Below are 25147 nucleotides of genomic sequence, written 5' to 3' on the forward strand. Positions count from 1 at the left end.
CAAACAGTATCTTGCTCAGTATTCTTTTCGACACAACATAGAAACAGTGCGCTTCCATTTTCGACTACCACAGTTTATATTGTTGTTTATGGTTCTTGTACTATAGGGTACACTGTGTTTGTACTATGCTTCACCATAAAACCGTTCCGCATACTTTACTGCACAAATATACAGTTTTTCTAACACAATAAAACAGGAACGTTAAGGACTACGTATCACCCATACCTTTGTCTCCAACGTCTTTAGTTGCGGTTCTATCGCTTTAGTTTCTATTGAAACTCGTAGATGATTGTACACTATCTTTAGAGATGTGAGTGGTTATTTTGAGGTATTTTCTATGCCAATCATTATACCAGATAATTTCATTATTAGTTTTTTATCGAGCCAGTAATGTTCGTCTTTTGAGGCTATGCGTCTGCGTAAAATGATTGTCGGGCAAGAAAACACAAAAATCTGACATTAATTTCAATGACAGCGCCAAGGAATATTACTTGGACAAATAATTTCTGCATTGAGCAATAGTTTGTGAGAGCCACTGGCGTATCGATGATGTATCTATGTCGTGGCACATGGACCTACCCCTCTCTATTTTTTCGCCATGTTTACACAGCCCGAAATTTATCCTCAACCACACATAGTTGCCGAAATCACAACGTTGAAGCTATGGCGTGCCACCCCCTCTCCGAATTTTTCTAAACAAGCTCTAAACAAGTTTTTGTCTGCACCACTGCTCGTTATCTCACAAAACCACAACGCAACAGCAATTGTTTATTTAGGTTCACTCCTTTCCTGAATGTCAGATCTGTAGTAATACTAGCATGACTAGAATTGGTATTCCTAGCGGAATGCGGGGAATAAACAGTACCATTCCTACCGCATTTTGCAGCACTGGGCACGAGACCTACGTTGACAATTTCGGAAGTGCGTTTTGTTTGAATTATTGTATTCATTTATGGATTTTTTACCTACGCATACAATTTACACTACCTGTTCTTTAAATAAATTCCTTTATACTCTTTCTTTCTTTATACTGTTTCTTTAGTCGCGCAGTATCGTCTCTCATTATTTGAAAGGAGAAGCAGTCAGGTCTACAGAATTTTTAGACAACAGCGCAAAAAAGCTAATTTGAATGGCGGCTGCAATCTGGCCACACTCATTAATTAATGTCACAGTGCTTAAACAACAGGCACGACCAAGACGCCAGCACGCCCACCAGTCATTTCTGTCGTCCTTGTTAAAATATATGACAAGACTTTCCGAAACGTACCAACTCACCCCAATGTGTGTACTCCAACCGCATATTTTTTTTGAGAAATTGTTTGATAATTCTTCGTAGCTGTACTCGTAGAATGTCAGAAGAGCAGATTAAATGTCACTCCCACCATACCACAGTCTCCTTTTGCGAGCGAGCGACAGCTGCGACGCGAAAGCGTATACAGACGACTTGCGTGGCTCGCGGCGGATTTTTTTCTTTCCTTTCCTCGGTGCCTTCTCTTCGCCAGTCCGACAACCAATCAGGAGATTCATGGAGAGGAGGCAACGATCCCTTTCTTCCCGCTCCCGTTTTTCGGGAGTTCCGTGGCGCTCCTGGCGTAATTCAGCGCCTTTCCTGACGCGCGGGAGCGCACATTGGGAAGCGACTCCGGGCCAGTGCGGGTTGGCCGAGGCGAAGCGGCATTGGCACTCAGCTCACCCTAAGTCACGAAGCACCGATCCGAGGAAGCAGCAGCATATCGATTGCGGGTCGGTATTTTCCTTTCAACAAGTGAAGGACCGAATGTGCTTGTTCTACGCTGTTGTGCTTCGGTGTTGGAAGACGGCGTTGCACGTGCATGGGATTTTGGTTTCGCCTCCAGTGTCGAGTACTGTCCGGCGTGTTGCACTACTCAGCGGAGGGTGAGGAACACTTGATTGTGCTCTTTCGCTGGTCGTAATTAACGAAAGTTGCAGCAGGGGAAGAAAAAAAAAAACAGGACTCCAACAATCATTGATTCTCCAAAGGCTCAAGAGGCTGGCTAAGGACTGTCACATCACAGTTGTCTCGAAAAGCTTTGTCACGGTCTAATTTCCCCGTAGAGCATCCAAAAAGTCGTTGTTATTTAGCTCTTGTTTTGTGAACACTGGCTTTAAGATATAGCACAGATTATTTTTTTTTTCAATGAACTTGAGGAGACAAGGCCTAACTGTGTATACCTGCTTCTGTAGAGCTTGTCTAGCGAATGTGGTTGTACAATGTGGTTCCAACTTTAAAGCAACGCAGAAATTGCGAAGATAGAAAACTAATTTTTAAAGGAAACAATACAGCTTGATAGCCTTAGGCTTTTAACAATACACAATAATATCTTCAGAGGTAATGAAGCTTATGTTTTAATATTTTGTGGAGAGTGTATAATTGTTAACCAGAGGAACATGTTTTTAAAGCGCGTTTATCTTCAACAACGGCAACGGCCTTCTCAGGGGTGCTAAATTACATGACTACCACACCAGCTTAGTAGGGTACTTGATGAATTTTGCGATCCAAGGAAAATACATAAAAACCAATTAGAATCAATGCTTAGCTATTTCTTTTTCTATGAGCAATAGACTTTTTCGTCAACAGCCCCAAACATGCATCATTGCAGCCACCCAAACAACAACAACAAAAAAAAAAAACTTGGGCTTTAGCCTCATGCATGCTACGAAGAAATAAAGCTGACGTCTAGGTTCTAAGGCATTCCAGAAAATGTGATTTTTTGCTGTACTAAAGCTTATTTCAGCGCATTTTTAACAGATTGAATGAGTCATAGAATTATTCGGCATTGAAAGGCCTGCTGTCAGCTCATGTCATTACTTCCTTACAAAATTTTGATGATCGGTGACGCAGGTAGCCCATGCAATAGTGCTAATTACCGCTTGGTCTAGTGAAGCGTGAACGAGAATTCAGTTTAGTTCGACCCGCTGCAGTAGCATACGTGTACTGCAGGGCAACAGTCTTTAGAGGGCTTGGCCTGTGCGTGTTCAACACGAGTCGTCAACATCTCCACTGGAAAGTATCTTGTTCTTCGATGTACAGAAAACACTTATAAACTGTTTAGTTTTGACACCATGGTATTGAGGATCCAGGTGAAACTATTTTAAACGTTTCCGAGTAGTTCAATTGGGAATATCTGTATAAACAGAAACTTTGGCAGGCGCGTAATACAAGAACACATTTCACTTGTCTGAGCACTTGCCTAAGCAAAGGAGCTGTATGCAATCTGTTGCGTGAACCACTGCGAAACCCAGAGTATTCTTTACAATAATGACTTGATGCTTTGGAGCAGCGCACTCCATTTTACAGCTTTTTGATGTGCACGTTCGTTTGACGTATTTTCCCCCCTTTGATGAAAAAAAACGCTAGTATTTAGCATTCATGTGCAGAAACATGTGATACCTAGCATTTTTTTAGTGTACATCTGTCAACGTAGCCGTAGCCACCATCTTTCCACATTGAAGAAAGCGTAGATATTTTTTAATGATTCAAGGTTAACAAGACGTTCAAGCTTTGCTAGCGATTCATGTATTCTACACATTAACTGTTTTTAATTTGTTTATCAACAAGCAGGAACGTCAATGGCGTGGATAGAATTTGTTATTATTTTAATTATTTAGGTGCGTGGACAGAAGATCTGATAATACAGGCTAATCGATATCGGGTGAGGAATTTTTGCTTCTTCAATATATGCTATTGCATTTTATTTGATGCACTCCGGGGTCTGAGAAACTATGGTGCATACGTTGCACAGGAGTTCACAAAATGAATTTTGCACAGCACCAAAAGGTGACATTAGTGTGACTCGTGAATTAAAAAATTGTGTGTTTGACTGAATTGGCTGAAGCGGTGTAGAATACGTTTAGCCTGATGAATACAACATTCTACAGGCTATCATAACGATGCTTAGGAATTACTGAGCCTCCAAGCAACAGTTTTATCTCGTCAATGAGATGCACAAAAATACGAGGAAACGTTCCCGTGTGACTTTCACATCTATTTTTTTTCTCAGGTGTTAATTTCGGAGCGAACGTCATTTGTGGTCGTGTTAGAGTAGATACTGGTCTAGTACGCTATTTCATTTTGGCCTTAAGGCATCTTGTAGAATGAAGTTTGGCCAGGCTTCTAGAAGTAGTAGCTGTCGCACACGCTTCTATTTCAATATTTAATCGTAGTTCTGTTCGACGTGTTCACTGTACATAAAGGACCGTGATTATCGTCTATGCTTTTCCTGTTGTTCTTAGTGTGAGAGTGAGATCATCCGCGGATGATTGCTTTAGTGCTTTCGGGACTTCACGTCGTCGTTGCGCCGTCAATACACTTGTGGATATGATCGTTCAAATCCACAAGTGAGTGAACATTCCGTTCTTTCTTTGAGCGTGCCCATGCCTTTAGTTAATTTCCTGTTAAGTGCAATAAAAAAAGGAAGAAACACTACAGGTCTCAATTTAGTTAGAATCTTGGACGAGTGCTGCTGCTAATATAACTATGGCATACGGCGCCATCCGTACACTTATAAAGCACTTGTTGAACAACACTGTAACTAGACGACGCAAAGGAAATTTTCACATAAAATAAAAAAATGACAAACTTCTTTGCGAATCTGTGCCTAACGGCGGCAACTGGGGTTTGGCAATATCGATTCGTCGGTAGCATTGCAACAACATGTCAACATTATTAAGTACGTGCTGTATCACGATGATACCTTGTGTCGTCTTGTATAAATCATAACGAACAAACTCAATGAGAACTTACCGTAATATCACTCAAACAATCTGTACACATCCTCATACTCTACACAATAAAAACCAAATTTTTAAATTCAAATATCCCTCTAGAAGTCTTTCTCATAATACAAGATTTTTATGTGAATGTGCGTAAGGTTAACGTGTCTATTGGGGATAAAAATAGAATAACTTAAGCCTTAAGTGGTTGAGTCGGCTTTTAACCGGATTTTCTTTTCCGTTTTATTCATCTCTGGAATGCCACACGCACAATTATCTACTTGTGCATGACCACACCAACCTTTAAAACTTACGGAATTCAAAATGGAGCAACAAGTATAACACACCATCATAGCTAGTGGGCTGTAGGGATTACCGAAAAACAAAGGCTGCCTTTCGAGATGAGTACGCTTACACAGCCTCGGTGGACGTCGGAGTACGCCCTTCCCCATCAGAAAGGTCGGCTGGCACATGGCGGCAGGGTAAACACTAAATAGTGTGGTCCGCATTAGAGGTGAAAACCAACGTCGCAGCAGGAGTCAGCAATCAGGAATGGCTATTAGTACAATGTTGCTATCATTGCCTTGTCCTTGTTTGCCTCCGTTTATTACAACTTGCATATGTCGGATAAACAGAATCACATCGAAAACAATTGGCGGCGTAACTGTGAGCTTTCCTGGCAGAAGTCGTAAATAGCTGATAGTCTTTTATATATAGAGAGAGAATAACGCGTTCATGTGACGTTCTGCGGGAAAAATTGGTGAGTATGCGCTGCATGAAATATGTATGCCGTCGAAAAGTAATTTAAAGAAACGAAGATTTTCTAGAATGCAAAGCCACTGGTAGGTGGCAGCACCATGTAGCTTTAGGGAAACGTAGGAAACAGCCGCTTTTCGGTGATAGCGTCGCATTGGCAGCGCTGCGCAATAAGCTCTAAAGTCTTGGGAATTACGTATCTATGCACTTCAGAAATAAAATAACACACTATCTAATGCTCCTGTATTGATGTTTCGCCCAAATATGCGTCATATTTTTTATTGATATTTTTCCGTAGTTTGAACGCAGCCAGGAGATCAAGATGCGTGGTCGTTTAGCAAGGGGTTAAATTTTGCTTCTGACTGCTGTATCGTGTGACAGAAACAGAACGAGACAAACACAGTCAGACCAAAACTTTTGCGATGACGTAGCCCAAAACCAATCGTCTTAAAACACGAGGTGCTAGTGAAAATTCTTCACGCTGGCATGAAGGGAACACTGCAAGTAATCACGAACATTTCGGCTGTTGAATTGCGAGATTATTAAGCTAGAAGTGGTTAATTTTGTGAGAAGTTTGCATCACAAGTACGTAAATGCTTGAAGTAAAGTCACAAAGAAGAAACGCCATGAAAAAGAAGCAAAAAAGGGACGGTGTCACATATAAATCCTCTGCGGCTTTCACTACTTACGTACTTGTGCTGGATTTTTCAAGGAGATGACTGAGAAATAAATTAGACAGCGTTACTAATTCAAAACCCATTGGTCAACAAGGGCAGTACCGTCTCTGTTGTATTAAAGCTTGTACGCGCCGTAAAAGATATTTTCAGGCGCAAGTTCAAAGCCTTATTTCGAAGGTAATATTTCATTATTGCAAAACTCAATAACCCTTACTTTTGTGTCATGAAGTACTCGGTATCAATGTGAAGTGGCAAGCCGTAATGACTCTTTCCCGTAAAAATTTTAGTATGCGTGGCTGCACAAAAGACGCGCTCCATAATTAGCTTTTTACTAAAGCTGCACGGCGAAAAAAGTACTGTACGTGCACCTTACAAAATGTTAAGTATAATAAAAAAGCAGTTAAGAAATATAACAAGTAACACGTCAGTAATAATAGGATTATATTGTGAGGGCAACAATTTTCTGGAAGTTGCTTTTTTAAGTTGGGGCAATTTTCCCACTTTTATTGCGACAGCGTGAAAGAACACGTGTTTACGAAATTCCGGCACCCGCGTTAGTTTGGCGTGGACATCGTTCGCTGTGAACAAGAAAGCACCTTCTCCATGACTGAAAGTGAAAGAAAAATGCAAATAAAGTAAATAATAAAAATTTTCGCATCACAGTAAAGATCTCATTGATACCATCTGCATGAAAACAGGCATTCTATCATACAGCCAAAATATTTGTGGAACCTGCGGGAGCAAAAAAAAAAAAACTGTATCAATTTCGTACAGTTGAAAAACTCTGCTTAACGCATCATAGTATATTGCTTCGGAGAAATGTGGAATCATGCCAGGTATCAAAATATGTGTATTGATCAAGAAACGGGTGTTCTGAAGGTCCACTCATTAGAAAGAAGCGGTCCCACAAGTTTATTCATCATCAGCAGGAGAAGCAGCAACAAAGAAAGCAGCTGCCTACGTTCACTTGTTGCTCTACTGTAAGTTAGTGGGCCCTTCGTTGAAAAAAAAATTAAAAATCCGGCGTTGTGGGCTATAGGCATGGAATGATATTTTGAAACGACCAATGTTATACGTGCAGAGTCCTTCGTTTTTGAACTGCACGGTTCAGCTATGCACCGAGAACCGAAGCAGGGTAGCATTTTAGAAGACGATGCGTGCTAGTCCCGACTACGCTGTCGCGATCTGCTTTTGAAGGCAAATTTCAAACGTCCTCCTATCGTCTCAGGGTAGAGTGTATTTCTACAAGCTTTATTTATACCACATGAAACAAGCTGGAAACTATTTCAAACATCTATCAAATTGCTTTGTTTCCCATGCAGTGTTGCGCAGAACGAAAATGGCGGGTGCTAAGTTAGAAACATTGACAAACACACATGCACAAAAATGCGCAAGCGTAAACATGAAGCACAAAGACATACACATGACACACACACGTAGACATTAATACATACACGCACATACACACACATAGATGCGGCTATGTCTTTGAATATAGGGGCTTCCCATATTATCTCTGAATATCCAATGTGTCTTTACGTTTAGTGAAATGCAATGATTATGATGAAACGCTTCGGTTATTAGTTGCGAGCAGTAACTAAGTGTCCAGTGCCCAGCAGGCGTTATTATATTCTTTGCAATCTAGCGGTAATAATTTGTATCCTGCAACATCATTAACCTGTTCATGTCCATGCAATAACTACTGGATGTATTTAGGTGAGATCTCACACATATTTTTGGAGTAAAATAGAAAACGACATATACAAATGTTGGTTGAGTTTCATGATTTTTTAAAAGAAGCTATGATGCTGTACTTTGAAAAGTACGCTGAGTCTCGACAATGCTAAGGAAAGGTTGGATTGATGCAAGAATACAGAGTACACTAGGGCCTTGCCAAACCAATACCAAAGTTGCCTTAGCCCATGCTACCTATTGAAGCACCTGTGCTTTATGAAAAGCGTAATGCAACACACCTCACTGAACAGTTTCTATGTTTTGCAGGAGACGTTTTTTCCCCTAAGCTCCATCTAAAAATGTCGGCATGGATGAAGGGTAGCAGCAAGCACAGCGTACGTTGGAAGATATCTTGATAATTAGATCATGTACAAGAAGGCTTAGCCAGTGTCTACCTATTATTCGACTAAAGGACAATAGCCAACGCATAGAGGGTCGCCTGAAACCTCCAGCGTGATAGTTGGCCGTCTCATGTATGTAGCGTCTGCGGCCATTGCGATTATCATGGTAAATAGGGACTGGTCACTGGTACTACTTCTCACCAGGGATGGAGATACCGTAGTTATTCGCAGCTTAATTGTAGGAGTCAGCCCCTTCAATGTCATTGTTTCCGCTGCTGAAGAGGGTGTGCAGTGGCAGCATGTGCAGTGGCAGCAAGCTAATGATGCAAAGCGTACACATGATTCCGTCTGAAGCATGAAGTTTCTAATGCAGAATTTGTTTTATGGACACACCTGGCTGGCACTAATCGTATTTTTGTGTTCCCATTCATTATCACAGTAATCACTGGCTTTTAGTCAGCTCTTTGTTTCTTTCTTTCGATTCTTCTACAGTGACTTTTTTCATTTAGAAACTGTGCATAATTTCTTCATGCTTCAACTCAGCTGCGCTGAAGCAATACCAATTTCTCATGAACCAGCTCACTCTCTGAGTTCGCAAGCATCCTTGAGGATATTGGCTTCAGTACGCACACTCAGACAAATCACAACGTAAGGACAAAGCATATGGTGATGTTTCAAAGAAGTCCGCAAGCATGGAGAAGCTCTGTTCACGATGAGAATTACTTTTTATGCCTTTCGGGAACGTTCCTGAAGAGATCTAGCATACTGTTCACACTTTACTGGTTTTTACTGTATTAAACCACCATATTCCGGATGCTATGTTAAAATATTTCATCTTTGCCTTTTTGATTGATTGTTAAGGTGGGAGCGCAAATTCTCACCTAGGTGAGTATGCTTCGAAGTGTGCATGAGAAGAATAACTATATAACTGCATATTTTTTTTCGCTGAAAGTACGTGGCGTGTGCGCTGTTTATTTCGAGAGAGCTTCATTTCTGAAAAGATAATCTGAGCGTTGTAATGTTGTTACGGTGCGATGCCTTTATTTACAGGAGATGATCAATGCGAGAGTCCAGGGATCTGACTGATCACCGCTCGTGCCAACCTCGTTCTCCTCTTCTTCCACGCGCCCCCTCAGCATCATAGCAAATCCCCCTTTGCAGACGATGCCCACCGGGCGAGTTAGGCTTCGTTGCGATGATGATAGCGTTTTAGACGGGCAACATGAACAACGTTGGTCTTGCTTGAGCGGCGGCCAGTTGACAACAGCTGAGATATCACGCACGTGACATCGCTGAGACGTTCCAAGACAACAAACGAACCGGTGTAGTTGGCCAGAAACTTTTGGCAGAGACCTCGCTTGCGAAGCGGCGTCCAAAGCTACACCAAATCCCCTTTCTCAAACCATACGTGCCGGTGACTTCTGTCGTAACGGTTCTTGGAGCGTTTCTGTGAGACGAAAGTTCGAAGACAGGCGATGCGCCGGCCCTCTTCTGCGCGGCAAATGGTTTCGGCGAGAATAGGTTGATCAGTCTCGGAAAAAGGAAGGATAGTGTCAAGAGCTGTGCGGAGTTGGCGTGCGTAGAGCAGATAAAATGGACTGTATCTCGTTGTTTCGTGCTGTGCAGTGTTGTAGGCGAAAGTTATAAATGGCCAAATTGCGTCCCATGTTTTGTGTCCAGAATCAACATACATGGAAATCATGTTGACGAGAGTCCTATTTGTTCGTTCCGTCAAACCATTAGCCTGCGGGTGATACGGCGTAGTGTGACGAAAATGGCACGAAGCAAGACGAAGGAGGTCTTCAACTACATCGGCAAGGAATTGCCGCCCGCGATCACTCATGATGACACGGGGGGATCCATGCCGTAATATACCGTGTGACAGCATGAACTCTGAAACTTGTGGCCGTTGCCGCAGGAATCGCCGCAGTTTCGGTGTAACGTGTGAGGTGGTCAACGCCCACAATAAGCCATCGGTTACCGTTCGTTGATTGCGGAAAAGGGCCGAGCAGGTCGACACCTACGACGTCAAATGGTGAACTCGGGGGTGCTATGGGATGAAGTAGTCCGGCTGGCGGATTTGTAGGACGCTTGTGGCGTTGACATTGCTGACAGCTCGCAATGTATGCAGTCACACTTTTACGCATCTTCGGCCAGAAGAAGCGTTCTTGCGGGCGATAAAATGTCCTAGAAAAACCCATATTGCCAGATGTTGGGTCGTCGTGCATTGCTCGAAGTACGTGTTGTTGAAGACTTGTAGACACAACTAGAAGTAGGCGAGAGCCTACGCCGAAATAATTCTTTTTGTAAAGAACGCCATCCTTTACGACAAAACCACGTTGACCGTTCGTTCCGGAAATAAAGAAAGAAGCGAGACTGTTGTCATTGCGTTGCTCTGCTCGAAAAGTTGTTAGGTCAGAAAACGGAGTATTCACTACAGCCAAATATTCATTAAAGTTGTCAGCGTCACACCCGGTTGTCTGAAGGGGAAGTCGTGAAAGGCAATCGGCGTCGGCATGACGACGACCGCTCTTGTAGCAGACTTTGAAGTCGTGTTTTGCAATCGTAACGCCCAACGAGCAAGACGACCAGATGGGTCCCGTAGTCCAGTGAGCCAACATAAAGAATGGTGGTCCGTGACAATTGAGAATCGGCGTCCATAGATATAAGGGCGAAACTTGTGCATGGCGAATATGACCGCGAGACATTACTGCTCTGTCACAGTATAGTTTTGCTCCGGTTTACTTAAGCAGCGACTGGCTTAGGCAACGACGTGTTCAGCAGCTCCATGGTGTTGGACCAAGACGGCGCCAATACCTACACCACTGGCGTCGGTATGAACTTCTGTGGCAGCAGGTGGGTCATAGTGGCGAAGTATGGGCCCTGACGTAAGAACAATCTTGAGTTGCGAAAAAGACGACTCGCATTCCGCTGACCACCGAAAAGGTGCGTTATTGTTGAGTAGGGACGTCAAAGGGTAAGCGAGGTCGGCGAACCTGGGCATGAAGTGACGTAAGTACGAGCATAGGCCCAAAAAGCTTCGCAACTCTTGTACCGACTGAGGTTTTTAAAGCTGCTGACTGCTGCGACTTTCTGGGGGTCGGGTCGAACGCCATGCTTGTCCACCAGGTGACCGAGAACGAGATTCTCACGGCTGCCAAAGTGACACTTCTTAGAGTTCAGGGTGAGCTTAGCTCTCTCAAGGCAGGTGAGAACATTGTCTAGACGATGGTTGTGTTCATCGAATGTACGGCCAAAAATTATAATGTCATCCAGGTAGCAAAGACAAACTTCCCACTTTAGTCCACGTAACACAGAGTCCATGAAGCGCTCAAACGTGGCTGGAGCGTTGCATAGGCCAAACGGCATTACATTGAATTCAAATAGACCATCCGGGGTTATGAAGGCCGTTTTCTTTTTGTCATTCGGGTGCATGGGGATTTGACAATAACCAGATCTCAAATTCACGGAGAAGTACGATGCCGAATGTAAACAATCGATGACATCATCAATCCTGGGAAGCGGGTAGACATCCTTTTTAGTAACAGAGTTGAGCCGTCTATAATCCACGCAGAATCGCCATGTACCATCCTTCTTTCGGACAAGAATCACAGGGGCAGCCCAAGAGCTACACGACTCTTGGATGACCGTTTTCTTTATCATCTCTTCTACCTGTTGAGTAATGACCTTGCGCTCCGCAGATGAGACTTGGTATGGTTTCTGCCGGATAGGGTGAGCGGATCCTGTGTCAATCCCATAGCGAGTACGCGACTCGGGTACACTTATTTGCTCTTCTTTCTGCGCATAGTCAAATATAGTAGCATGCTTCGCAAGGACTTCGACCAAAACTTGATGTTTTTCTAATGATAGCGACTTGTTTACCATACTCAGAAAGTTGGCTTCTGTATGGTACGTTGCACGAATACGATCTACTCTCTCGTCACTTAAAAATGCAATATGGACAATATAATCTGGCATGCCATTCCCAGTAATGGCCAAGTTACATGTGCACAGGTGGCACACTGAAATCTCTAAAAATAACTGACATGCCTCACTTGTCCTTCGGGTAACATCGAGTATAACCATGTGTAATTAAAAATGCATATTGTGCGATAACAAAGCCAGACTGAAAGATGTATTGACTGGCCTTTTCCTGCGAATGAACATGGCCGACAAAAACGAACGTTTGACTTAACTGCTAATTACATGGTTGGTTGTTTGGCTGTAGTCGCAATTGCGTAAAAGCGGTGTTATAAAAGCGCCAAACATCCGTGAGCTTAAATGGGGCAACACATTTCTTTTAAACCATGCATGCCCTCCACGGCGTCACACGAAGGTGAAAAGATTTTCACTTAGAGAAGCTATCATTACTGTAAACGCAGTGCGTCTGGACAGGTAAATGTTGTGTACATTGTACGCATGTCCAATATCTGTCGGAGTTGTCCATTATATCGATTTGAGAGCTTCTGTTAGTGGTACTCCTGCTGCTGCGAACAGCGTAGATAAGTTCGCACATCAGATGCTGACTCCGAGGTTGTTCTTCAAATACTGAATTGATTTCTTGCACACTATCGATGACCTAACAATCAATTGTTCTTTACCCCATAATTTTATCTTTTAGCTTTTCATGACTTTTATTTATTTTGCCTTATTCTTCAAGGCAGAGAGCAGCTCAAAACAGTAAATTGTTTAGGTTTACCAACATTGGTACTATTCTTGCCTGAAGTATACAAAAGCTAAAGTAGTAATGCTATAGAATTAGGTAAGAACTTCCCATTTCTCTACAAATACAGGTATACAGCCATAAGGTGAATGACGCAAAGTGCATGTATGATTCAGTTTATGTCAATAAAGTTCAGTAGAGAATTTTTTGAGAACATGCGTGGCTGGTATAAAATGTACTTTATGTTCCCATTCTAGATCGCGGATATCGCCAGCCTTTAGTAGGCTCTTTTTTTCTTTCCGTTGTACCACAGTAACAATCTTCTTTATATTACTGCGTATACACAGCCATTGCACTGAAGCATCCTATCGTTCACACGTCTCATAGTCCTTACTTCAAAATTTAGTTATGGAAACCACTTCGTGTTTGATATATTACGTCCTTTCCCCCTCTGAACCTCCTTGTTTTTTTACTGTCTCTTTAGTTTCTCAGGTATATGCGAGAACTTATTTTACATTGCTGATTAACAATTGTAAGTATTGTTTACATGTATTCATTGATTTCCTACGATAAAGAACGCATAATGCAGTCAAACGTATGCAGAAAGTTATCATGAATAGAGATTCACACCACGGAAGATTCGCAATCGTCGGACACATTAGCGGGTGTTTTCTGTAACCTTTTCAATTCCCCCAAACTATTATATTGATGGCGCTCACCATACTGCTTTGTTTTCAACCACAAACTCTGGTGGTGCTGTTCTAATAAAGATTAAGCCAATAGGCCAATTCTGGACGCATTCCGCACATTCATTTCACTGTTATTTGCTTTGCTTTCCCGTTTCTCGTGTAGTTGCCTGGAACGAATAAGAAATCTCATCAACATCTCAAATCATTTTTACCATCCCGGTGGCAACAAAAACAGCAATAAAGGTAAAATATTATCCCATTGTGCGGTGCCATCTCATTTGAAATTAGCCTCGTGAATTGCACATTACGAGTCGGCAGATCAATGCTTACTCGAGTTTTGCGAAAGTGAAAACAACTAGTCGTTAGCAAGAAATCAATTTTTTTCATCAGACTGAACAAAGTTGCCACGTGTTCCATTGTAAAGAACTGTTTGAAGCCGCTTCATCCTCCACAACAGCTCCAGTTTTCTGGCGGCATTATATATAACCGAAGATGCCAACAGCGTGATTGGCAGACATACGTTCGTAAACGTCAGAAGTGCATCGTGAAAAGCGAATCCTTGTACCACTGTCTGTTCGCCCCACCGCAGTGGTCTAGTAGCTAAGGTACTCGGCTGCTGACCCACAGGTCGTGCGATCAAATCCCGTTGGCGGCGGCTAAACTTTGAGGAGGCGAAGAAGCTGCGAGTCCATGCGCTCGAATTTGGGTGTACGTGAAAGAACCTCCGGTGTTCGAAGATTCTGGAGCCCTCCACTACGGCGCCTCTCATATTCATATGGTGGTTTTGGGACGTTCAATCAATGGCAGGCTAGTTCAAACATCATACCTCTTAAAGTTAGTAAAAGAACACCGCTTTTCGCTTTACATGACTAAAGTAGATATATTGCCCTTTTATCGCGTTTTCACAAAGATTCCAATGAAATATGTTCTGATGAACTTATGTGACCAAGGTTGACAAAGAGAAGAAAGGAAGCAGACACAAACGAAAACAGCAGGAAGGCTAACCATAAAGACATACAGCTGGCTACCCTACAATGAGGGATTACCTATATGGTCAAATAGATGAGAAAAGTGAGGAAGAAGAAAAAGGAAAGTTACAAACGAAGAAAAATAGAGCGAAAATTCCCTGCAGCTTGATAAAAAGAGATACCGCCAAAATTCAATCGGGTGACTCGAGCAATTCTCATTTCTTTGTGCATCTTTCACGCGCCTGTATTAGAACGACAATGATCTCGTACCATTGCTTGGCCACTAGACAAAAAACATCACTGGAAAGATACGCATAAACGATCGCGCATTCGTCAACTACCGAATGAAGCACTTTTTGCACGTCTCTTGTATTTCAGCTGTCTTCGATTGACATCCTAAAGAAGGACATTCTTGACGTTTCACACAATAATGATGCTCGGTTAGACCAGTCAAATTCATGGCCGGTGTTCTCCTTTCACTTTTATCAAGTCGACTTCGTCCCAGCGATGTCACGTTCTTCCGCGACATCTTTTCAGTTTCGGACACCAAGAGTTTTTCTGGTCTCTTCTTGTCCACACTCGACGAACCTGTCCCTACTGCGATGTGCCTGTCACGTCTTTAGTCAGTCGCATTGAATACTCCGTGCTCCTGTCAACGGCTGGCACTGACGGGCTTCCGGAATCCCATCAGTCAGAAGAAAGAAACGGGCCGGTAAGCAGGAAACCCAAATTCGACTGGCAAGTGCGTGCATGTCCATATCTTATATCTATTTTTCTCGAGATACTGTAGAAATCACTGCTTCTTCGAAGGTAGAATTTGAAAATTTAATTAAGAACGTTTTCGCCTATTTTCCCCTAAGGCTTCCTGTACTGCAGGAGAAGACGCAGGGCCAATCTTAGTGCTCTATCCGTCCTAGGTTGCCCAGATTACACGTGTGCTCAGATCAAAGTTTGTACCGGGGCTTTCGAATTTCTCAGTGCCTTCGGCAGCTAGCAGCGCATGCTCGTGACGTTGCCTCCGGCAAATCGTGCAACCCTATGCTCCTAGTTTGGGATGTTTCTCAATTGTGCTGAGTCCCTATTCACCCCACAGGTAAGCACATGTGCACTCACATGTGCGTGTGCGTGTATGTCTGTTAGAACCCAAGACATTTTCCCGGCTAAAGACACCACGGTATCAACAAGAGCACGCAAATTGAGATTGTACGTGCACCTCTTCCACTCGAGGTAATTTTTTTGCTCAGTTTATATAACTTATTCATCACTGCTGAACAAATATACATGAACTTGGGTTAACATACTTCGAGTATTTCTTGATCATTATAATCTATTCACTGCATGGTGACTTATATTGACACCATCAAAGCTATTAGTTTCTTTTTTTGATGTCCATTATGTCGCGAACGTCGCCAGTTCGACAAACTTTATGCAATCGAGTACTTCAGTGCGTGCGTGCGTCGGGCGATATTTACCTACGTGTACATCAGTACATATTTTCAGGCAACATATTTTAGGTTTTTACAAAGGCATCATTTTACATCATGAATGAAAAGCCACACCTTATATATTCCTGCGTTGTTAGTAGGTTACGAAAAGTGATCAGATAATATTTAAAAAAATATTCAATAGTGAACGAAATACTGTCCCTTGAAATGGACACTCGAATTAAAGTGTACAAAGGGGAAACACCGAATATATTTCAAATAATGAACACTCATGAAAAACGCCAAATAAACTAAACATAGAAAATGTGAGGAGTAACGTTTTCTTTTAAACGTCAAGTTACGAAGATGTATGCTGTCCATAGTTTTACAAGACTATGAACACTGTTTTTTTTACAAGATGAAAAATTTTGCTTAAAACTGCCTTACGCCAAAGTTAAGATGCTCACAATTCTCCATCTTGAATTGAACATACATGATGATGAAGATCTGTGTATCGGTTGTATTTAAGAGAGGTTGGCAAACGCCTCACCGCGGTGGTCTAGTGGCTAAGGTACTCGGCTGCTGACACGCAGGTCGCGGGATCGAATCCCAGCTGTGGCCGCTGCATTTCCGATGGAGGCGGAAATGTTGTAGGCCCGTGTGCCAAGATCTGGGTGCACGGTAAAGAACCCCAGGTGGTCAAAATTTCCGGAGCCCTCCACTACGGCGTCTCTCATTATCAAATAGTGGTTTTGGGACGTTAAATCCCACATATCTATCAGCGGTTGGCAAAGTTAGTCCTTCAATAATATAGTCACAGCTGTATTTGAACTTGCACTTACAAAATATTCATCAGGGTATTGTTTCTCATAGATAAAGGTTCGCACTTGCATTTATACAAAAGTATGGCATATATTTTGTTTATTGCAAAATAATCGTAAAGTTCTTTTGTCACAGGTAGTCAACATTGCTTTGAAACAGATTTTTTTCAGATATAAAAAATCATAGGCTGTCTGGAAACTGGATGAAAATCATTTTAGGTTTGGTTTGTAAATGGTTGCTGAACTATTCAAAAACTATCAAAACAATATTACAGTCGCATTTGAATTAAATAGTGGTGGGGATGATGGTGCCACAAGCAGGGTCAGCCTGGCAAACCTGGCTGGCCATTACTCCGCCCAAGCGACGCTTTCCTTGTAGTTCACCACATTATGGTTAAGCTCAGTCCTGTCTCTCGTAACAAACGTAAGCGTACGTCAGTCAGTTGCTTTCGCTACAACAGGGCACGCCTGCCGGAAACACGTCTTTGTAGCATCCATGGATTCGGTGGAATTTCTAATAAATTTGTGGGCGAGTCGGTTCTAAAGTTCACTACTCATAAACCCTTAGAATTATGTTATCAAGCCTAGTAAGGACGGCTTTTGTCATCATGGGTTACGTTTGATTACTGCAGTATTGACATTGCCAGAGTAAGCATAAAATTTCAAAAGATACTATAGCAATGTTCGTATGAGATAAGGTGTTCTTACGCGCACAAATGGATAGCAATGCATCAAGATCATTGAAAGAAAACCTCACTAAACAATATAGGGGGTCTTCATTTTTACCAAAGATATGGGAGAGAAACATTTTGAGTTCAGGTGGTACAAAATAATCAGAGATCCCGCTGAGGCCTAACGCTGACACCTCACGGGGCGTGTTAAGCTGTATTTGTAAGCATCCAATACTCAAACTTGCACCAGAAGAATCAATGCGATTGCTATTGTCAATTGAAATCTCCGAATTTCCCAAATATTTACACATAACTTAATCATGAAAGGAAATGTTATTAGTAAAAGCTTTTGGGGCTTGCTGTTTAGCTGCTTTTACTTCACTTCGGTGGTTTTTACGCCACAGTACAAGTAGGTTTCAGATAGCTATCACTGAACCTTTGTTAACGATATCCTAACGTTTCAGTCATGTACATAAATATACGAAGAGTGTGTTTGCTAAGTAATATCAATGCAGAATCCCGAATGAACTCAATGTTCTTGCGTTCACACGCAGAACGTTATTTTACTGTTATTTTACTAACGCCTGTTCTTTTACTTGACCTGGAGCTACATAGGATCAATTATTCTGATTTCCGAAGCAATACGCAACGAATATATTTAGACATTTGCCTAATTAACAGTTAAAGGAACAGTTGTTGAACGAGCTTTCCAATTCTTCTTTCTGTATGTTAAAAATCACCTGGCACCTTCTCAATGACGCTGCTTACAAACGTGACGTGAAAGTTGAGTTAAAAGGCCACTCACGAGGCTCCCAAATTAAAAAAAAAAGAGCACTATATTCTTTCCTGGTGTTTCTCGTTCTTCTTGGCGTGCTATTTTGACGTAGACAGTAGTTCCCGTGTCGTATATAGTGTACATGCTCTCGATTTGTTGGTATACATGAAATATCACATGTAATTTGTCTCCTGCACTTCTTTCCCATCCGGCTGGCCTTCCGTTCTTCTTTGTCTCGCATTATTATTGTACACAATCAACCTATCAAAATTTATTTTTTGTATTTACAGCTGAGCAAGCGGCGGTAAGAGCGTGCAGCCTAGATGCGCGAAATCCTGATTGGCTCTAACGCTCAGTGCTGATATTTTGCACGTGCATTCAAGCACTAAGGGGCAAGAAGGATGCATCGTGTGCCTGAAGGAGAGGAGAAAATCACCCCCTCATCTTTCAATGCATGGTGCTGAGTGGCCCTTTAACGAACAAATAAGCAAAGAATATATACACTTCTTGCTAAATAGGAAAATGCCGGTGCATGCAAAACCCTGCACTGAAACGCCATGAAACGTCCGCTCAAGTGTCCTTTGAGCCGAGTATTTGAAAGTGAGCACTGTTATCGAGAACTTGAGAAAGAAGTGGGCACTGACAATAAAAATCATTCTTTTGTGTCCGAAAATCTCATTAGTGTTCTCTGCTGACACAGCGGCACTTCCTTTGTGTCAAGTGCGGGCTTTACAAAACACGTGCTTTTTGCGCCTGCAGTGGAGTTTCATCATAAGGAATGTGATGAGAAGGATGGTCATTCGAGTCGTAGATATACGAAATTTTCGAAAATTTTGAGCACTCATAAAAAGAGTTTTTTTTTCACGTTTTTTTTTCAAAATTTGAGAAAAAGAATGAAAACAAAAACAAATTTTCTTTGAATTATAACAATAGTTTGTTGCCAAGTGTCAAAAGCAATAATTTCATTATGTAAATAGGAAAAATGAAATGCTTTCTTTGTTTTTACAGACAAATACAGCTTATAACAGATCGATAGCAGGCCAGAAGTGTCATAACTAACTCACTTGATGATCCTGCCGCCTGGTTCTTAATCGATCCCTCTTTGTGGGTGAGTGCCAGCAAAACAAAAGACTCATCATCATTAGGTGTCAGCACGAACTCATTTAGCAATCTGAATGAGGGCGGCCTTCGAGAATCGTTACAGCAGATAGAACAAAAAATCCAGAAAGGCGTATTTTATTGTGACTTCTGCTATGAAAACATTATTTAGGATGGTAAAAAAAAACCAGGTCTGCTCGGAACGCGCAGCACAGTCACAGAAAGAGCTGGAAGAGCGACCATTCAGAGCTTTTTCGAAATAATCTTCGGGTAACTGCAATAAGCACATTGCTGGGTACCCATTACGTCATAAATATTGAATTTTTTGTGTAGCATCTAATATTTCACTCTGCTATTGTTCGTCATTATTTGGAGAAGCGTGGCATCTGCTACACACTTGTTGGGAGTTTTCAGCATTTTTTAGGCAGTGGTTAACGACGATAAAGAGTCATGCCATAAGGGGGTATGCGCCACAGTTATTAGCTCAACAAAAAGAAGCTTTTTTAATGGGTTGGGGCATTGAACGTCCCACTCATTACGCTATTTGCATTGTGGGAGGCCTGACCGTTCATTTGATGTTCTAAAACGTCTTAATACTCATATCAACGCGATCCCTTTTCCGGCATCTAGCCTGCCTAAGAAAAGTTTGCCAACAAGTCGCAAACACCAGCATGGCTCAGTGGGAGAACACTGGGCTAGCACGCAATAAACCTTGGCTCAATTCTCAATATGTCATTTGTGTTTCTTCATTTATTCCATCTTTTACAGTGAACGCTATTATGAGATCGATCAGAACACAAGTCACGCAGTGGACAACTGCGGTGCCGTGCGTGACCGGTGTTTTAATGTCATAACAGGTTTAACTGTAAAAGATGGTCTAAACTCTTACTCGGAGTCAGTATCACTGGCTTCAACTGGAGCTTTCATTACCATTTTAGGATGTCGCATCGAGAATAACATAGCTGCTGTTGCAGTGCTTACAAACAGGGATTTTCTGTTTCCCGGCACCGGTCTCTTCGAGCGTGAAACCGACCCCCATAAAAAATTAGCCCAACCATTGCAGAATCTGCTTGCACATGACTTTATGACAGACTTCCGCCACTGTTGCCTGCTTCCTGTCTTTTGAGCCGAGATGGTACATTGTCTCAGGCATTCCCCGCAACAGTTTACCTTTAGTAAGGTTGCTTATCAGACTACATTAGCTCTGCAAGGCACCTCTCTCGAAAACGCTAGTGTGGGTCCGGGCTTCTCTTTACACCCGACACTTCCGACAACATGTACCGCAAAACTATACTGACTGTTGCATTTGGTAAAACGAAATGAAATAAAACAATTGATGTACTCGAGCACGTTATTGGCTCCCGTCGACATTTTCAAGTGTATCAGTTTCTTAAATCGCAGTTAGATTGCACAAATTGTCGGTCCTGTCTTAACATTCATGGGATATTCGACATTTGAGAATAATTTTTATCAGGGATTTGTTAAGAAGCGAAAAAAGAAATCCGAATAAAGAAACTGAAAACAAAAACACCCGCGCAGTTGGACCCGTATACGAAATATAAGCAGTAAGGCGTAGCCCGTAATTTTTGTGAAGATGTCGCCAAAGCACTTAATTTTGTAATAGATCGCTAAACATCTACATAACGAAAACTACACCTGTATTTTGCCTCTGCGGCAGTAAGCAGCGTTTAGGCGCAAGTATGCTGAACTTTGGTGTGGAAACATCTGTGACCCGTAAGCAAGTCACCATTTAGGGTCTGCCTCATTCGTTTTGTGGAGATAACTTGCTCGTGCTGTATTGGACACAACTGCACAAAACAACTAGTTCACTAAAATGGCGACTTTGATGAGTTAAAGGCACACAGCGCATAATCAGCTTCAATGACACAACAATGCAGTCACAGTAACATTGGCAACTGTACGTCAATCAATAACAAGAATCTTGGAGTTCGTGTAATGACAACATTAACGTGGTGCCACAAGCCTTGCGTCTCATCGTATCGCGCACAGACCTGTTCATTTAGGTGACGCCAGTGGAAGCCATCTAATATGTACAAGTTGACCTCTGTTTACATGCCCAGCTCCGCGTAATACTTTGAGCGATGGACTCTGCAAATTAACGTCTGTTTCATGGCAGTGCGTCGAGAAGCAAAGATTGTCCGGCAAATAGAATAATATCTAATAACGGACAAGACCAAAGAAGAAAAAAGTCGGTTTGCGCGAAGATGGCGCTGTTTGCCTTTCTCACAGAAATCTTTTTTCATGCCATGCGCTATGATAGAACACGCATTTCACTTTCTCTTCAGCCTGCGAACAACGCGGGAACACATTACAGTTATCTGATGCAGTCACGCAATAACAAAGACAAAAATACGTAAACTTAAGGTGTTTCCTTAGTTGTAAACGTGGTATCCATTACCCGCCCACTACGAAGGAACACCGGTCTTTGTCAGACAGGAATTCTTTCTTTAGCTCTTCTGCAGCAGTAGGATAAATGAGCCGCAAATAAACATTACATCGCAATTTACTTCAGCATCATTCCAACTACCTCCCTCGCTCTTCGGTTTGCGTGTTTCTCCTAAGCTGCCGAGCGAGGCATTGTGCAGAAGTGAGATATTCATGCTAAAATACACAACATTGAAAGAACTCACGCATATGCACCACGCGACTGCAGACTAAACAACTGCTACGAGCAGGTAGAAAAGCACTCAGCTGTGTTAACTCAATTACAACGAGAATTAAAGAAAATATACTTTATTATATAAAGAAAGTGACAGAGGGATAAAAATCATAAATCATATCTCTATGAGGGACTGAACCGATATTATGTTTTGAAATCAATGTCTGCCATTAGTATACTGCAATATTGAGACAGAAATTATCGCTCGAAAACCACATCAAATAACATGAAAGTGATTACAGTGTAGATGATATAGATAGCCTGTCTTGGACTTCTATACGTATATATGTTGTCGGCTTCAGTTATAATTTCTTGTATTTTGACGAAATAACACTGAAACAGCAATCAACGTGCGCAACACGTTTTCGTTGCATAAGTCGCGCAGTGAGAGAGGCTAATGGGTTTAGATGAGCGCTTACATCCAGAAAATAATTTATTAAATGACAAGAACTACCATTGTAATTGAAATAAATAATGCTTTCTTACAAAACGAATCGTTTGATGTAATGAACGAAGAAATTGAACAGATGAGACATATGCACCGTCTTTCAAAAAAGTTTCAAAAAATACGCAAGATGCTGCAGATAATATGTCAGGTAGAGATACGCTGCAGAATCCTCTATTGGAGGCTTCATTATGCGCTCTCATGCGCTATGTTTTACGTGTGGCGATGTATTTTTTCCTCTGTAATGTAACCCTGATGTGTCACCTGATACCCGAAAGTGTCATTTATTGAAGAACTCTCCACAAAATCTTTAAGGAGTACCGCTAGAGCTTTGCTGGTTGACAGCATGACTTGAATAATGTGTATCACTTTAAACGTGCCCTAAACTCTCAATAAGAACTGTGGAACGCCTTCTGAATAATGATTCTTCTTTATAATTATTGTGAATGATGATGAATAGCACTTAAGCTGAACGCACAGGGTTGCATTATATAAAAAACGTGTTTACGACACTTACAAATAACTGCAATGTAATTCCAACCATGCGTTTAAGGAGAAACGAAAGTTATTTGTGATAGATGGTGACAATGGACGGAATTACTTCAAAATGAAATCTCGATCACTATTTTCTTGGCAGCGGCAGCGAGTGAGCCCACCGACGCTACAAGCGCCTGGGCAGCGAAGGAGAGAAGCTGCAATCGTGGCAGCCTGTCTTAGTAGCCGCCGCCTGCTATGCCCCACCGCTTGCGATGCCACCACCTGTGATGCTCATCTCTCTTGATACGTGGTGAAACTGTAGTATATCGAAAGACGATGCAGTGTCTAGCCTTGTTGCGCTTAGTTGAAATATAACAAAACGCAGCTGCACGCGAATATGCACAGATGGGGTCGCCACATATTCACCAGCAGACTTACTCAGGCAGCACTTTATGTAATACCATTTTTAACTACAAAAAGCTTTGTCGTGAAGTCCACAAACATTGCACATACGTATATTAGTAAAGCGTAATAAGTTGACAACATGCTCATTAACGGATAACAAGAACTACAAAAAGCGGTTCGTTCATTGGGAATCGAACCCATAATCTCTGCGTCCGCGATGATAGGTGCTTGGTGATCTACCAGGAATTTTTCTTGGCTTTTTAACTATGCTAACTCAGGACAAGTAGTATCCGCGGAACCGAACCATCTGAGTGAAGTAACTAGAATAATAAGGACTGGGCAGATCACATTCGGCAAGCATTTTCAAATCATGAATAGTAATCTGTCACTAACCCTCAAGAGGAAGGTACAGAATAGCTGCATCTTGCCAGTACTTACAAGTAGCATACAGAGCAGAAACCTGGAGGCCTACCAAGAGAATTGAGCTCAAACTGAGGACGACGCAGTAAACGAAGTAAAGGAAACTTATAGGTGTAGCCTTAAGAGAGAAGAATACAACAGAGTAGGTCAGGGAACAAACTGGGGTTAAGGATATCATAGTTGAAATCAAGAAGAAATAGACATAGGGTGGGCACATAGCACGTAGGAAAAATTACCACTGAATATTAAGGGTAACTAACTGAATTTGCAGAGAAGGCAAATGCATGAAGAGGAGACAGAAAGTTGGGTGGGCCGATAAGATTTAAAAGTTCGCAGGTATAACATGGCAGCGGAAAGCTCAAGACCGGGTTGATTGGCGGATTGTGTGAGAGGCTTTTGCCCTGCAGTGGGCGTAGTCAATCTTATGATGATGATGACCGACACAAGTGCGCCACAATGATGCACAAGTGTGCCTTATGTCACTCACAAAGGTAGCCTTCGTGCGCGTGCCTCCGTTGCTCATGGATTCTTCCTACGCTCACAAGATATCACTCGCGTAGTGTTGCTGGTTGGCGGGCAGGAAGGATGACTTCTCGTAGTGAAAACGGTGTCATGACGTTAACGAGTGCTGATAGAGCCCGTTTACGATGAAGATGGACGTGGGGCACCTCAATGGCAGCATTTCTCAGTACAGGGTGCCGACAATCTCTCCTGTCTGAATAAATATTGCTACACCACAGATCGCCATAGCTACACAGTTTGAACTAATACGGCGTCAATGAGGACAGCGGGTATGACCATCGTCTTCGAGGAATGCTTGCTAAGACAGGACGTCTCGATGCCAGCGAAGAACTCTGGTAGTGCTTGTGTGGTGGAGTCGCACTAGACGCCGTTGTGGTCTTTTACTTCGCTTCGTGCTAGTCTACGAGGCCTTGTTGTCGGAGTAGCTTAGCTTCCACATGCAACATTGGTGTCTTCACCTATATTGCGTCTCTCATAATCATATGGTGGTTTTGGGACGTTAAACCCCATATATCTATCTCCACCTATAACTGTTTCGAGTGTAATGAAACAAACTGATAAAGCTGTTGCAGGCTGCATTGCAGAGAGGCAACAACGTCGGCAGACGATTGTTGTGCCTAGTTTGAGCGCATCAGGGGCCATGAGAAAAGTGGACCGCATTTGTGCGTTCATGGTTCAAGCTACGAACCTAGCACCCTCGAAGCTGAAGCGCAATCTAGTAGTGCAGGCATGAGCACTGGTGTAGGTTACCCTGTTTTTTCAATTACTCGGGAGCGCACAAGCTGCCATTGCCCTCTTCAATTTACGACGCCTTGAGGAATGTATACCGAGTACCAGTGCTTACAAT

At 42.3% G+C, this 25147-nt stretch overlaps 1 protein-coding gene across 1 annotated transcript in view; it reads left to right on the top strand.

The window, feature by feature from the left end:
• Positions 1–1694: 1694 nt before the first annotated feature.
• Positions 1695–25147, top strand: part of LOC119168690 (5-hydroxytryptamine receptor 1) — a 48670-nt gene continuing 25217 nt past the window's right edge. Inside the window, exon 1 of the mRNA XM_075865964.1 lies at positions 1695–1896. The gene's annotated coding sequence lies outside the window, so the exon portion shown is untranslated. The remainder of the gene's footprint in view (positions 1897–25147) is intronic.

Source organism: Rhipicephalus microplus, chromosome 6 (genome assembly GCF_043290135.1).
Source record: "Rhipicephalus microplus isolate Deutch F79 chromosome 6, USDA_Rmic, whole genome shotgun sequence".
Lineage (NCBI taxonomy): Eukaryota > Metazoa > Arthropoda > Arachnida > Ixodida > Ixodidae > Rhipicephalus > Rhipicephalus microplus.